The 13,929-nt window shown below is 37.4% G+C and overlaps 1 long non-coding RNA gene across 1 annotated transcript in view; it reads right to left on the bottom strand.

The window, feature by feature from the left end:
• Positions 1-13,929, bottom strand: part of LOC137227158 (uncharacterized) — a 173,633-nt gene that overhangs the window by 131,863 nt on the left and 27,841 nt on the right. The window contains exon 3 of the long non-coding RNA XR_010944726.1: positions 286-356. This is a non-coding gene — a long non-coding RNA (uncharacterized lncRNA). The remainder of the gene's footprint in view (positions 1-285; positions 357-13,929) is intronic.

Raw genomic sequence — 13,929 nt, 5'->3', positions numbered from 1 at the left:
TTGCTTATTCAGAATCCCCACTTAATCGAAGATACCTCAAAATTATCAGTCTGAAGTAGATTTTATTTTTCTTAACTAGCTCCTTAACCTGCTATTTCTCCAATCTTTTTTACCTCAGTTAATAGCACTCCTTCCTATCATCCAGCTACAAAAGTCAACCCACAGGACGCACCCTTCACTCTTGTCTTTGTACCGCTCCTTACTCCATCCATCAGAATATCTTGCAGATTCCAGCTCGAACCATATTGCAAGTTAACTTCTCCTTATTTTCACCATTACTCTCACCTGGACAGATGCAGTAGTAAAACGTGTCTGCTTCTTTCTCGGTGTGCCTCATTCATCCGTGCTCCAAATGCCTGCAAGAGTAATTTATGAAATATATGAGTGAAAGCATGCAGCTCTCCTGATTAAAATCCTCTCTTTGCTCCTTCTCCAAAAGAGAAGACATATAAATCCAAATTCAGCATCCAGGCTTCACAGCACACAGATCTGAGGCATGCCCAGGACTCCAACCTTATGTGTTTACTTGCTCTCTGGGATTCAGCCACACTTTTCTGCGTTTCCCAAAATTACCAAGTCATTTCCAGTTTAGAGGCTGTTTAGCTCTTTACTTCACCCACCAGGCTGCTCTTCCTGTATTTTGTGTTGTTTTGTTTTTGTTTGTTTAATTTTGGAAGTTGCCTTTTTTTAGTTAAAGATACTGGAAGGTCTTTACTAATCACCGAAGTAAAGCTGTTCTTTTATCACTGCTGTTTGACATTACTAACTACATCACTAATATTTCTCTTTAAATGATAGCACTTACCCGTATTTTCCATGTTCTTTTAAAGTTATTTATCTAACTGTTTATCCTCTGCTACCCTGCCATTGTGGGTAAAAGTTAAATAAATACCAGAGTCTTCTGTGGACTTTCAAATATATGTCCCCAGGAGTTAGAACAGCCCCTGACACACAGGAGTACTCAATATATATTTGTGTAGTCGCTAGATTTCAATTGTTTGAGAGTCAACCCCCCATCCTGGAATCTTTGACATAACTGCTGCTTCATAAAGTTGCTCCCACATTGCTTTATTTCCTTTAAATATTCCTCCAAAGCATCATTGGTTTTTAAAAATGGTACAGATTTTCAAGTCTTCAGAGGAGGCTCTAGGAACAATTTATTTTCCCAGCTTGACAATAACCTCCTTCAACATATAAAGTGTGCAACTCTGGGATGAGTACAATGACAAAAAATAGGATATAAGCCATTAGTAAGTTAGGAACTTATTTATTAAGCATGTGGAACATTTATGGACATCAGTAAACATATTTTGTTGCTGTTATCTGAGCTCACATCAAGGTGGCTATTTTTTTAAATTTATTTTATTTTTTTATACAGCAAGTCCTTATTAGTTATCCATTTTATACATATTAGTGTATATATGTCAATCCCAATCTCCCAATTCATCACACGACCACTTTCGCATCAAGGTGGCTTTGATTCAGTATATTTTTATCCTAACAGTCTCAAGTCGAATACCAACACATGGATATAGAGTAACATTATTGGCAAACTTTAAATTATATTAATGACAAGATTTTCTCCATAAAGACCAGGAATTGGGTTATTACACTTCATATTAAGCAGGAGAAACTTCATTTTCTCATAAGAATGTTTCACCCTTCAAAAAGAAAAATAAGGAATGATCCTAAAAGAAAGGAACATCTCTTCAATCTCTGGGACCCCCAGAACACGTATCTTAGTGCCTTGCATTTTGTCAATGTTTAAATGTCACAAATATTGCTATAGTATCTCATACCATTTTCTTTTGTTCTATGATTCATTTAAAATCTTGAAATATATTTGCATGCATTTAAAATATACTTAATTTATGTATATTATCAAGAGACTAGATCAACTATATAGACAATTTTAGTGCAGAATTCATTAAGCATATAATTGTAGATTTGAAACACAGCCAATTCTTAAAAGTTACAATTCACTGTCCAAAAAAAAGGTCTCAAAATCATTGTCAGGACGTGTCCTGTCCTCTGAGTACAACCATTAGCTTGTTTGTGCTGTCTGCTAGGATTATAAACATCAAACAAGTGGCAAGTAAAGAATAAAACCAGATAACTTGATATAAGAATTGTGATAGTCTTCTTAGGGGAAACTTCAGTTGTTCCTTTAAATCTTGATTATTTTTTATTCTTTATACCATTTTAACATTCTCCATTATGAACCTTAATTCATTGTTATCCTATTTAATGCCAAGACTGTTCTCCTTAGCCATGGAGATCATGGCCATTTGTAGTCTTTATTTAGTTCAAGAAATGGAGAGCAATTTTCATATTATAAGCAGCTTATAGTATATCAGGAAAGGAAATATGTTGAAAAATGCTCTTAAAAAGCAAATATAAATATGTTATTAATATCCATGTTTTTAGTCAATGGTCCTCCCCAAGGGGCTTTAGAGCCTTAGAGAAATAAGAATACTTAATGTGCTTTTCACGTTTCCTACCTTTGCCCTCATCATTTTGTAAATATTTGAATCAAGAAGAAATTGAAGAGGAAGTGGGAAAAAAGAAAGAAATCTCTCCATAGCAGTATTGTGATAAATACAGACAGACACAGAAGCTTTGCTAGCAATATTTCTGGTTTGGAATGTGTAGGAAAATTGTTAAATGTAGTAACTTTAAGTTATTCTAACAGTAAATTAAATCAATTAAATCAGTAAATATATCAAACAGTAAACATTTCCTTGGCTATTTCTGTAAATTTCTCCCCATCCCAGTATCACACTGTTTGCCACGTCATGGAACCTTGAGCCCTTTCTCTCTTTTGTTTTTTTCTTTCTTTCTTTCTTTCTTTTTTTGGCTGCGTCAGGTCTTAGCTGAGGCATGTGGGATCTTCTTGTGGCGCGGGCTCTTCGCTGCAGCCCACGGGCTTCTCTCTAGTTGTTGCATGCGGATTTTCTCTCTCTAGTTGTGGTGCACGGGCTCCAGAGAGCGTGGGCTCTGTAGATTGCGATACATGGGCTCTAGCTGAGGCAGGCAGGCTTAGTTGCCACGCGGCATGGGGGATCTTAGTTCCCCGACCAGGGGTCGAACCTGCGTTCCCTGCATTGTAAGGTGGATTCTTTACCACTGGACCACCAGGGAAGTCCCTCTGTTTTACTAAGTGAGAAATTACTCAGAAATGATAAGAGGCAGAGCCTTTCTCTCTTCATGCAGAAACACACTTTATTTAGTAATTGTTGCATATGAATGTGCTTCTTTATTTTGCAGGGTATCCAAATGAGGAAAACTACATATTGTAAATTATTTGCCTATGTTTTAATGCCAAAATTTGGAAGAGATAGTAAGCAAAAGGATGGGAAGACTAAAAAAGAGAAATGAGGTGGGAATGAGTTGAATTTATTTCCCATTTTAGGTTTAAGGGTCTTCCAAAGATAGGTTTTAATTATTATACCAAAATAATTTTTGATAGAACATTATAAACTTTAAGTACAGGAGAATTTTTACAATGTATAATACTAAGAATTTCAATAATCATTTCCAAAGTTTCTTTTTACTAAGTAAACTCTATGGTTAGTTGCAAGGATTTTATGCTTTTGATGAATTAGTTGTTTAAAAGCCCAGCAAGATTAAAGTGGTATTAACATACCACTACTAGTGGAATGGTCTGAGTTCATTTAACATACATTAAATTGTCCCAGTCAAGTAAATTATAAACTGAAGATATGATACTAGTACATACACAAAGGTTTCAGTGTGATGTAAGGGCAGTGCCTCTGAAGCACCCCCATCTGCAGGATTGAGGAATGTTCATCATGGAAATATTCTGCATCATTTTGAAACAGTTTTGTTTCTAGGAATTGCATTGCTTCCTTATGTTCTAGTCTTCATATATACTTTTAGCATAACATTCGCACACTTCTCTTTCTTAACACACACCACAGGGTTCCAAGTGTTCTTTGGAATAGAACTAAAATCAGCACAACTTTTCTAAGCCCCTACACCTGGCTATGAGCTCTCAGTTTTATTCTGTTTTGTTTTTCAAACCCACTAGTCCCTTTTTCCAGGAAGATTTATTCTTTACATTCTTACTCTGTCCCTATGCCCACTTTGATGCCGAGGTGTTCTCACAAATGTCAAGATACACTTATCACTGATCTACCTTTTGAGATTCAGCTCACAATTTTTTCTTCTACTAAGCAACAGTGATCACAGTATTTTATTTGGTGAAAAAATGAAGTTATTGATCACTCATTTATCCTAGTAATCATATAAATTTATACAAAAATTAATCTTTCACTAAATTAATATATGCTTGATATTTTAATTTGTATATACAAATACACATTTGTCTATGTTTCACTATATCGTAGTTTAAATTCACAACTAGGAATATATTACAAATGAGATATGTAAATGCAAACAGCATATAAACATATGGAACAGAATTTGTAAAATGATGGAGAAAAGGAGGACTTTGAAATATCTATAAGAATTTTCTATTAGAATTATCTATAAACCTTTAAAATGGGAAATTTTCAGTAAAATTGCTGTGTATCTATTTCCTCTAAAACTCAAAAGTGCTGACCATATTTTTATATATGTATATGTATATACGTATGTTCTTGTCTCTAATATCCAAAGAACATTTTAAATATATTACATACATTTTAGTTACTTCTATTTTTTGTGATCATTTAAATTTGTGATCTGTGATCTAAACAATGGTGGAAATATTTTTGCAAGGAGTAGATAGGTAAAGTGTTCCACAGAATATATCTCTATAAAAAAGTATCAGATGAGAAAAAGTGATGAGATATTAGCTCTCTCTTCACCTGATTTATTTTTAACTGTAAATTCCCCTAGTTTTCTACAGAGACTGAAATTACTCCTCTTATTATGAGGACATGTTTGAGTTTGTTTAATAGGAAATAATAATTCTCTGTAACTTTCTTCAAGAGTTCAAATGAGCATAAATCATTTGTGTTTCAATAATCCTATCACATTAGAAAACTTCCAATATAATATCACTGTCCAGCATTTTTACAGTGTGAATATCTACTAATATTTTAGCAGGGGTAAGAGGATTCTATTCTGCATAAGTTTTTTAGGGGTAATCACCTTTTTTCTCTAATGCAGCACCAGGCTGTAGAATTTAGAATGTGCCTCAGACCTTTGCAGTTAGAATTCTTTATTCTTTGGCCATCTATTTTTTTTTTTTTTTTTTTTTTGGCCGTGCTGCATGGCATGTGGGATCTTAGTTCCCAGACCAGGAACCAAACCCGTGACCCCTGCAGTGGAAGAGTGGAGTCTTAACCACTGGACCACCAGGGAAATCCCTCCTTTGGCCATCTTGACTATTTTAGGTGCATTTGAACTGAGTCAGGCAAGCGGTCCTTATCTGGAGTCTTTTTATCTGGTGCCATTAGGAAGGGAACTTTCATTATTTTCTTGGGTTGCTAACTAAAGGCTAATATGAGCTGAGAGGTTCTGGTCACCATTTTCTAAAGCCAACACAGCGAAAGGCAGAACCTGCTTCCGTGGCCCACGTTCCACCCGAGCCTGATCCAACTAAAATACGGTTATTCCATGTAGATGGGCTGCGTTAGTATTCTTCTGGCTGCCCTAACAAGTGGTCACAGACTGGGTGGCTTAAGACGACAGCAATTTATTGTCTCACAGGTCTGGAGGCTGGAAGTCTGAGATCAAGGTGTCAGCAGGCATGGTTCCTTCCAGGAGCCCTAAGGGAGAATCTATTCCTCGCCTCTCTCCTAGCTTCTGGTGGCTGCTGGCAATCCTTGGCGCTTTGGTTTGGAGATGCATCACACCCATCTCTGCATCCATCAGCACACTGCATTCCCCGTGTGTGTGTCTCTGTGTCTGTCTCTCCTCATCTTCTTAGAAGGACACCAGTCATATTGATTTAGGGCCTGCCCTGCTCCAGTATGACCTCATCTTAACTAGTTACATCTGTAAAGACTGTTTCCAAATAAAGTCACAACCACAAGTTCCAGGTGGATATGAATACTTGGGGGACACATGGACAGTTACATTTCATTCCACTGTTTTTTCTACGTAGCTTATTTTGACTTTCTAAACTTTAAAACAGAAGTGTATAAACCTCCATTCACAAACCATCTCTTGTATTTTAAGAAATAGCTATACTGCATATTTTTTCACATATCTCTCTATATGTTAATCATAAACTGAGTACCACTTTTGATCATTCTTTGAAGTTTCCTGCTCAGATATCCTAATGGTTCATATTTATTATAAATCATTAAAGTACTATTATATGCCTCACAGATTATATTAATTTATAAAATCTTTCGTGATCTCTATTAGATTCAGTTGAATCTATGAGTTAGGTGAACTTATCACAAACAAAACTCTTTCAGTGGGGCTTCCCTGGTGGCGCAGTGGTTAAGAATCCGCCTGCCAATGCAGGGTACACGGGTTCGAGCCCTGGTCCGGGAAGATCTCACATGCCTGCCGCGGAGCAGCTAAGCCTGTGAGCCACAACTACTGAAGCCTGCGCGCCTAGAGCCCATGCTCAGCAACAAGAGAAGCCACCGCTCACCACAACTAGAGAAAGCCCATGTGCAGCAACAAAGACCCAATGCAGCCCAAAATAAATAAATAAAATTAAAAAAAGAAAAAACTCTTTCAGTGTCATGCATGATTCCTTATTCTTTAATTAGGTCTTTCAGTTCAGGCTGAGATACAATACAAAACAAACAAAAATCATTTCATTCCTATTAAATCATATGCCTATTGTGCAGCTGGAGAATTTCATTCTCCATTACTGTGACTCTTAATTAATTTCTATTTATCTAAAATGCCCAATGGAATGATTACAAATGTTTGAAATATGTTTGCAGTGAATGTCATTTTCCCCAAGTGTTCTTAGGTCTTAATAAGTTGATCCTGAGACTACTTCCCTTTCATTTTGTATTTGAATAAAGTAGAATAAGTCAAAATTGTAAGTTTGAAAGTTTTGATTTTAGTTTTAAAATCTGTTCATCATGAATAAAAATAACGAATTATTAATAATTACCCCAACTGAATGTAGAGATAAGTAATTATACTTTCCTTTGCTTCCTAATATAAGTTTGTTAATAAAGTATTGAAAACAGAAGATACTAAGGAGTCAAAAACAGCTGTACTCAAGAGAGCGTTGATTGATTAATGGAAGTGGGAGCCCTATTATTGATTAAATGTATTTCTTTTACTTAATAGCTCTGTTATATAATAACTTGTTAATTTTAATACGCTTGGAAAGTGGAGTGTTCAGAAATCTTACTTCTATTTACTGCTGTAAAAAAGTGTTCATTAGAAGGAAGAAAGCATCAGTCTTTTATTTATTCTGTTTTGTTTTCTCAACAGGATCAGACATGAAACAGCAATTATAGCATCAACATATAAGCTATTTGTTTTTTTAAAAAAGGGAAACAGCATTGTGGGGAAATTCAAGACGAATAATACATATTTTTGTTTGAGGAAATATAAAAATATATTTGGTAAGGTCTGTAACATGTTTGGTTATGAAAGGAAATAACGTCTTTGGGCAAGGGGGAGGGGAACGTATCTTTGCCACAGAAAGACTGTGGAAATAGTGGTATCAAGGAATGAATATTCATATTAGACCAACAGCAACTGGGCATGATTTAAGCATTCCTAGGCATTAAAAATTACCAGTGTGCATTTTAAAATTTCTTTTCTGGTAAATTCCTCATGGTACTATCATATCCTTGCCATCTGACATTCCTGAGATATGCTTTGCCTATACTCTGCATGGTACGTACAAGCTGTCAATATCGGCTCTTCCGCATGTAAGAGCAGAGGCACAATTAACAGTAAGTTTCTTGGGCCAAGTGAGAAAATGTCTTCCAGCTGGTCTTAGTGAATGCACTTCACACCTACCACAAAATTTCATTTGGTTGGGTTAACAAGTAGAACACCGAGATTTGTATTTTCTTAGAGAAAAATTTAATTCCTGTGTGCACTGAAACCTACAACCAAATGCTTCTGCTTCTGTTTGAATTTACAAGTCTATTTACAAGGCTAGAAGTTTTAGTACCTTAGCACATTGATAACATTTGTATCATTTGCAGAGTAGAATATGCTAGTTCACAAGTATTAAGTGAAGTAAACTGTTTTTCAAAGCAAATAAATGGCTATTTATCCTAAGTATATATCCGTGTGGATTCATTCATGCCTAAGTTTTGCTTCTAGCTCTATTATGCTTTTGAGCGACAAACATTCTTTCAGGCATGTCTCATTAATCATTTATTAGTTCATAAAACACTTTACTTTCTTGTCATAGTGAGTATGAGATTAAAAAGGATTTTAATTGATGACAGGATAATTTTTTAAAGTTTAGTTTAAAAAGAGGTTTAGGGAAGTGGGAGGAAGAATGAAAAAGAATATTCCCCCCCCAAAAAAAACCTCAAAGGAAATGGAGATGAGAAAAATCTAAATTAGGTGTTAATAAGACTAAGATTTCAGTAGCTTTGGTTTTTCCAAGTTCTCAGTTTTCATTATTGGTACTGAAAATAGTGCATGATAAGGAAATCAGAAGGTTATTTCACGTAAACTCAGAATTTTAATGATTGGTAATGCTAATATAAAGAATAAATTTTTGAGGGGCATATTTATAACACGTGAATTTAAATATTTCTCTTGTTGGTGAGACTTTCAAAGTTATTGCTGAAATCAGGAAAACCTCTATAACATATGATATTGAGTTAAGGCTCAGCATAGTATACTGATTTTATGTATAATTCATTGCATCTTTATGTTTTAGTTCAGTGTGAGGCTTTTTGTAGAAGGGAAGTCTGACAGAACTAAATTTGTGGTCTCATGACATGCAACTTTGGGAAAATTATTTCAGATTTCTAAGTCACGGGCTCATCACCTGCAATATGGGAATGATACCCATCCCACCTCATAGAGCTGGGGTCAGTACTGTTGAAAGCAGAATAATGACACGATTCATGGGGAGCAAAATGAAGTACTGTAGCATCTGGCAAACGTCTAACCTGATTACCCTATAAAACTGAAGCTCTCCCCAGCATGCCCCAACACACTGCTGACTGCACAGGAATTCAGTGCTCAGGGAATTCTTAGGAAAAAGAGAAAGATGAGAGAAGCTAGGACATACGAACCTGACGTTGGTTCAGGTTTCTCCTCGAGTCGATATTTTATGAAGCAAAAAACAGAGTTGGGAAAATGAGAGGCTGAGCTGAGGGGGCAAACATTAACTTTCAGAAACTGTAAGAAGTTAGAAAGCTTAGTAAGGAACCCAAGGTTTTAATGAGAAAACTGAGGAGCTATGCCATAGGCTGAATTGTGTCCTCGCAAAATTCATATGCTAGAGCCCTAACTCCCAACATGATGGTATTTGGAGATGGGCCTTTGGGGAGATACATTTAAATGAGGTCATGAGGATGGGGCCCTGTAGATGGGTTCAGTGCCCTCATAGAGCTTTCTCTCTCTTTCTCCCCGCCACCTCTCCCTGCATGCGTGTAAAGAATCGGTCACGTGAGCACATGGCAAGAAGGCACCATCTGCAAGCCAGGAAGAGGGCCCTCACCCAGGACCAAATCTCCTGGCGCTTTTATGGTGGACTTCTCAGCCTCTAGAACTATGAGAAATAAATCTCTCTTGTTTAAGCCACCAAGTCTATGGTATTTTGTTTCAGCAGCCTATGCACACTAAGATATCCTCAGAGTAATATGACCTCAAATAACAACATTCAAATAATTTCATTTCCTGATTCAATTAAATTGATCTTTCCTAGATTTGTTCCTGCCAGAAGCAAAGGAAAACCACATCCGGAGCCTCAAATTAATCCGTATTTCTTTTAAATATAATGTCAGCACTCAATTAAATGTAACTAAGCACATAAAAAGATAACAGTTTATTGGGAACTGAGAGAAAAACAGACAATACACATAGAAACATGACATGTAGATACTGGTTCTATGATATGTGAAATCTTATATAAGTATGATTAATATGTTGAAGGAATTAAATAAGATTTAAAATTTCAGCAAGAAACCAGATACAATAAAAGGAGCAAATTAAAATTCTAAAATGAAAATGACAGTAACTGAAGTTAAGTAATCAGTAGAAATGGTTAACAGCATATTAGGCATTGCTGAAAAAATAAAGTAGTGAACTCAATGATAGGTCAGGTGCTGCCTGCATACTGCTGTACTGTGGTATGGGGAGAAAAATGGTGCAGAAAAAAGATAAATCAGAAAGGAGTGTAAGAAGCACACAAAGACTAAGAATTTTCATGAACTGATCAAGGATCCACAGATTTCAGCGTTACTGAGATAACTAAAGATAAAAGTCTTGGTCGGCTCCAACTCCCGTAACAAAATACCCTAGACTGGGTGGCTTAAAGACAGACATTTATTTTCTCAGGGTTCTGGAGACTAGGAAGCCCAAGATCAAGGTACCAGAAGACTTAGTTCCCTGTGAGCGTTCTCTTCCTGGCTTGTAGAAAGCTGCCTTTTTGCTGTGACCTCACAAGGCAGGAAGCGAGAGAACAAATTCTATGGTGTCTTTTCCTACAGGATCACTGATTCCGAAGAGCTTATCCTAACCCTTATTGCCTCCAAAAGCTTCATCCCCAAACACCCACACTGGGGGTTAGGGCTTCAATATATGGATTTGGAGGGGCAGGGATACAACCCAATCCATAGCAATATGATTGTACAGTCAGATTCATGTGATCAGAGATCTCATCCGTCACTCAAGCTTTACAACTAATTTCCCAGGTGCACACGGCCACAGGCAGGCTCACAAGAGCAGAAAGTGATCTGAGACATTACGTTTGGGTTTCAGGTTCTTCATTCCCACAACAGAAAGGGCTTGCTTACCTCAAATAGACAATGTTTCTATTAAGGTACATGGCATAGGGCATCACCTCACCTAGTGGAGAATGATTATCTCATGAATATCTCCATTTTACACCGCAGCATTTTTGACATTTTTCAAGGGGTTAAGCCAAATACACTATAGATTCGGGGTTTATTTACTGGCCACCATCTTTCATCAGATATACCCTATTAGGAGGGAACTAAGATCCCACAAGCTAAAAGCCACACAGCACAGCCAAAAAAAAAAAAGATTTCCATAAATAAGGACCCTTCTCCTGGCAAACATCCTCAGACTACTAGTCCTTAGGTTCCTTTATGATGTTGTCAATGAGATTAAACTGGATCACATTCCTCCTTTTTTTCACTCTGGAAGCAACCTTCCTATAAGGGCATAACATAAGGGTCATCACCAGAATTTGTTTTCCAAAGGGGAGCAGGAATTTCCTCTACAAAACATGTGAACTGTTATTTATATTTCTTCATAGGTGTACTGATATTCTTTAATCAGCTGAATTACTGTTTATCCTCTCTTATCCACATTTACTGAATCTTTCTATTATTGGAGGCATTTGATTGTATAATCTTCCTAAAGCTACATGCATTTCAACTGGTTTCCATAGGTATTGTATCAATTCAAGACTTCATCTCAGCTTCCAAAAATATTTTCTCATCCTGGGATCATGGTGTGCAGAAATCAGGTTTCCAAGTAAGAGAACTTAAAACTCTTTGTTAACATGTTGCTATAACAAATAAAGTCGTATTTTTACACTGTATGTAAATTAGGATTACAGTCATATATTCCATCCTTTCGCAACTGAAGCAACTTTTTCCATATTAGAAATAACTGGGGTGGTGACAACAGGCAACCTTCCAGTCAAGTCTGTATTCTCTGTGGTTTGTGGTCATAACTATTTTGCAGGTAACACTGTAGGGTTTTAACAGATAGCAGCTTCCTCCTGTCATTATATAGAATGGCCCATCTATCCCCCATAAGGATATGCTGTATTGTGCCCTTTTCTTTCACTCCTAACCTGTTGCCTCACCAGGTCCAGGATATACATAATGGAAAGGCTCAAATGAACAACAAAGGGAAGATGAATATCATTCTTATCTGTGGCACTTGGGCCATTAGAACACCACGAAAGCCACACTCTACAATGATGATCTATAATTTAACCTTATCAATTTTTTTTCTTTATTGGAGTATAATTGCTTTACAATGGTGTGTTAGTTTCTGCTTTATAACAAAGCAAATCAGTTATACATATACATATGTTCCCATATCTCTTCCCTCTTGTGTCCCCCTCCCTCGCACCCTCCCTTATTCCACCCCTCCAGGTGGTCACAAAGCACCGAGCTGATATCCCTGTGCTATGCGGCTGCTTCCCACTAGCTAGCTATTTTACATTTGGTATTGTATAAATGTCCATGTTGCTCTCTCACTTTGTCTCAGTTTACCCTTCCCCCTCCCCATATCCTCAAGTCCGTTCTCTAGTAGGTCTGTGTCTTTATTCCTGTCTTACCGCTAGGTTCTTCATGACATTTTTTTTTTCTTAAATTCCATATATATGTGTTAGCATACGGTATTTGTCTTTCCCTTTCTGACTTACTTCACTCTGTATGACAGACTCTAGGTCTATCCACCTCATTACAAATAGCTCAATTTCCTTTCTTTTTATGGGCGAGTAATATTCCATTGTATATATGTGCCACATCTTCTTTATCCATTTATCCGATGATGGACACTTAGGTTGTTTCCATCTCCAGGCTATTGTAAATAGAGCTGCAATGAACATTTTGGTACATGACTCTTTAACCTTATCAAAATTTGCCCATAGCTACATACATGCCTTTACTGGGTTCTCTAAGACGCAGAACTTTGCAAACATCAGACTTTGTTGTGATTCCAGTATTTAACGGTTCTTCCTGGGAGAGTTTAGGAGCTCCTCCCAGAATTTCTGCCGTGTATGAATATGGTCGTCATTGATCCTTCCATTTAATGAGAACTGTGCAGTCTCTCCATTCTTAAAGAGAGCTCCTTCTGATGGCCCTGTTTAGACTAAAATGTCTTTTTCTTCATGATAAAAAGCCTTTAGTAACATTCTGCAGCATCACTTAGTATACAACGACCAGCTGCTAACACCTCCACCAAGCATTTGGCCCTCTGAGGCAGATGCCAATCACAATACCACATACTTTGTCCCATCGTACATTTAAGAAATTGTAAAATATGGGAAAACGGTCTGTACTCCCAAATAGTGGGTACCCGACAAACCTTCATTTGGGTATATCTTACCTCTGAATATGGCTTCATCTGGAAGGCAGCTGTTTTAGCAACATCGTATCTTGACTTACCGCCTGAAGGATAAAGAGGTTCTGCTCTATTGCATCCTCTACTTTATCCCATTCACTTGACTTTCCATTGTCAGATGTGCTGCCTCACATCTTCTCCTCGGACTCACCAGGTAGAACCTTTAAGAAGTGCTTAAAATCGGTAGAAATCCACTCTTCTTCCACCAGACGGAAATCCAACCAGGGTTTCTCCCAACACTGGCTATTAGTCAATACTCAATATAAGAGACAGAAATAAGGGTTTATTCCCTCACTCTGAAGTGCTGATGTGGAAAGAGTGTGATTGCATCCTTTTGGGGGATTTCAATCTCCTTGTGACTATCTTTGCTGTCAGTATGCTCTTTCCCTTTATTTCACACTTATTACCTTTTTTTTTTTTTTCGGTACCCGGGCCTCTCACTGTTGTGGCCTCTCGCGTTGCAGAGCACAGGCTCCGGACGCGCAGGCTCAGCGGCCATGGCTCATGGGCCCAGCCGCTCCGCGGCATGTGGGATCTTCCCGGACCGGGGCACGAACCCACGTTTCCTGCATCAGCAGGCGGACTCTCAACCACTGCGCCACCAGGGAAGCCCTCCATAAACCTCTTAATGCTGTTTCACTTCCGGACCCCTGAAGAGTTATTTTGGATTGTTTTTGCTATTGTTGCTTTGTCAGATTCTTTTCCTACTGACTTTGTGGATAGAACTTA

Source organism: Pseudorca crassidens, chromosome 7 (assembly GCF_039906515.1).
Source record: "Pseudorca crassidens isolate mPseCra1 chromosome 7, mPseCra1.hap1, whole genome shotgun sequence".
Lineage (NCBI taxonomy): Eukaryota > Metazoa > Chordata > Mammalia > Artiodactyla > Delphinidae > Pseudorca > Pseudorca crassidens.
Note: the sequence above shows the minus strand (reverse complement) of the source record. Positions and strands in the feature narration are given on the sequence as shown.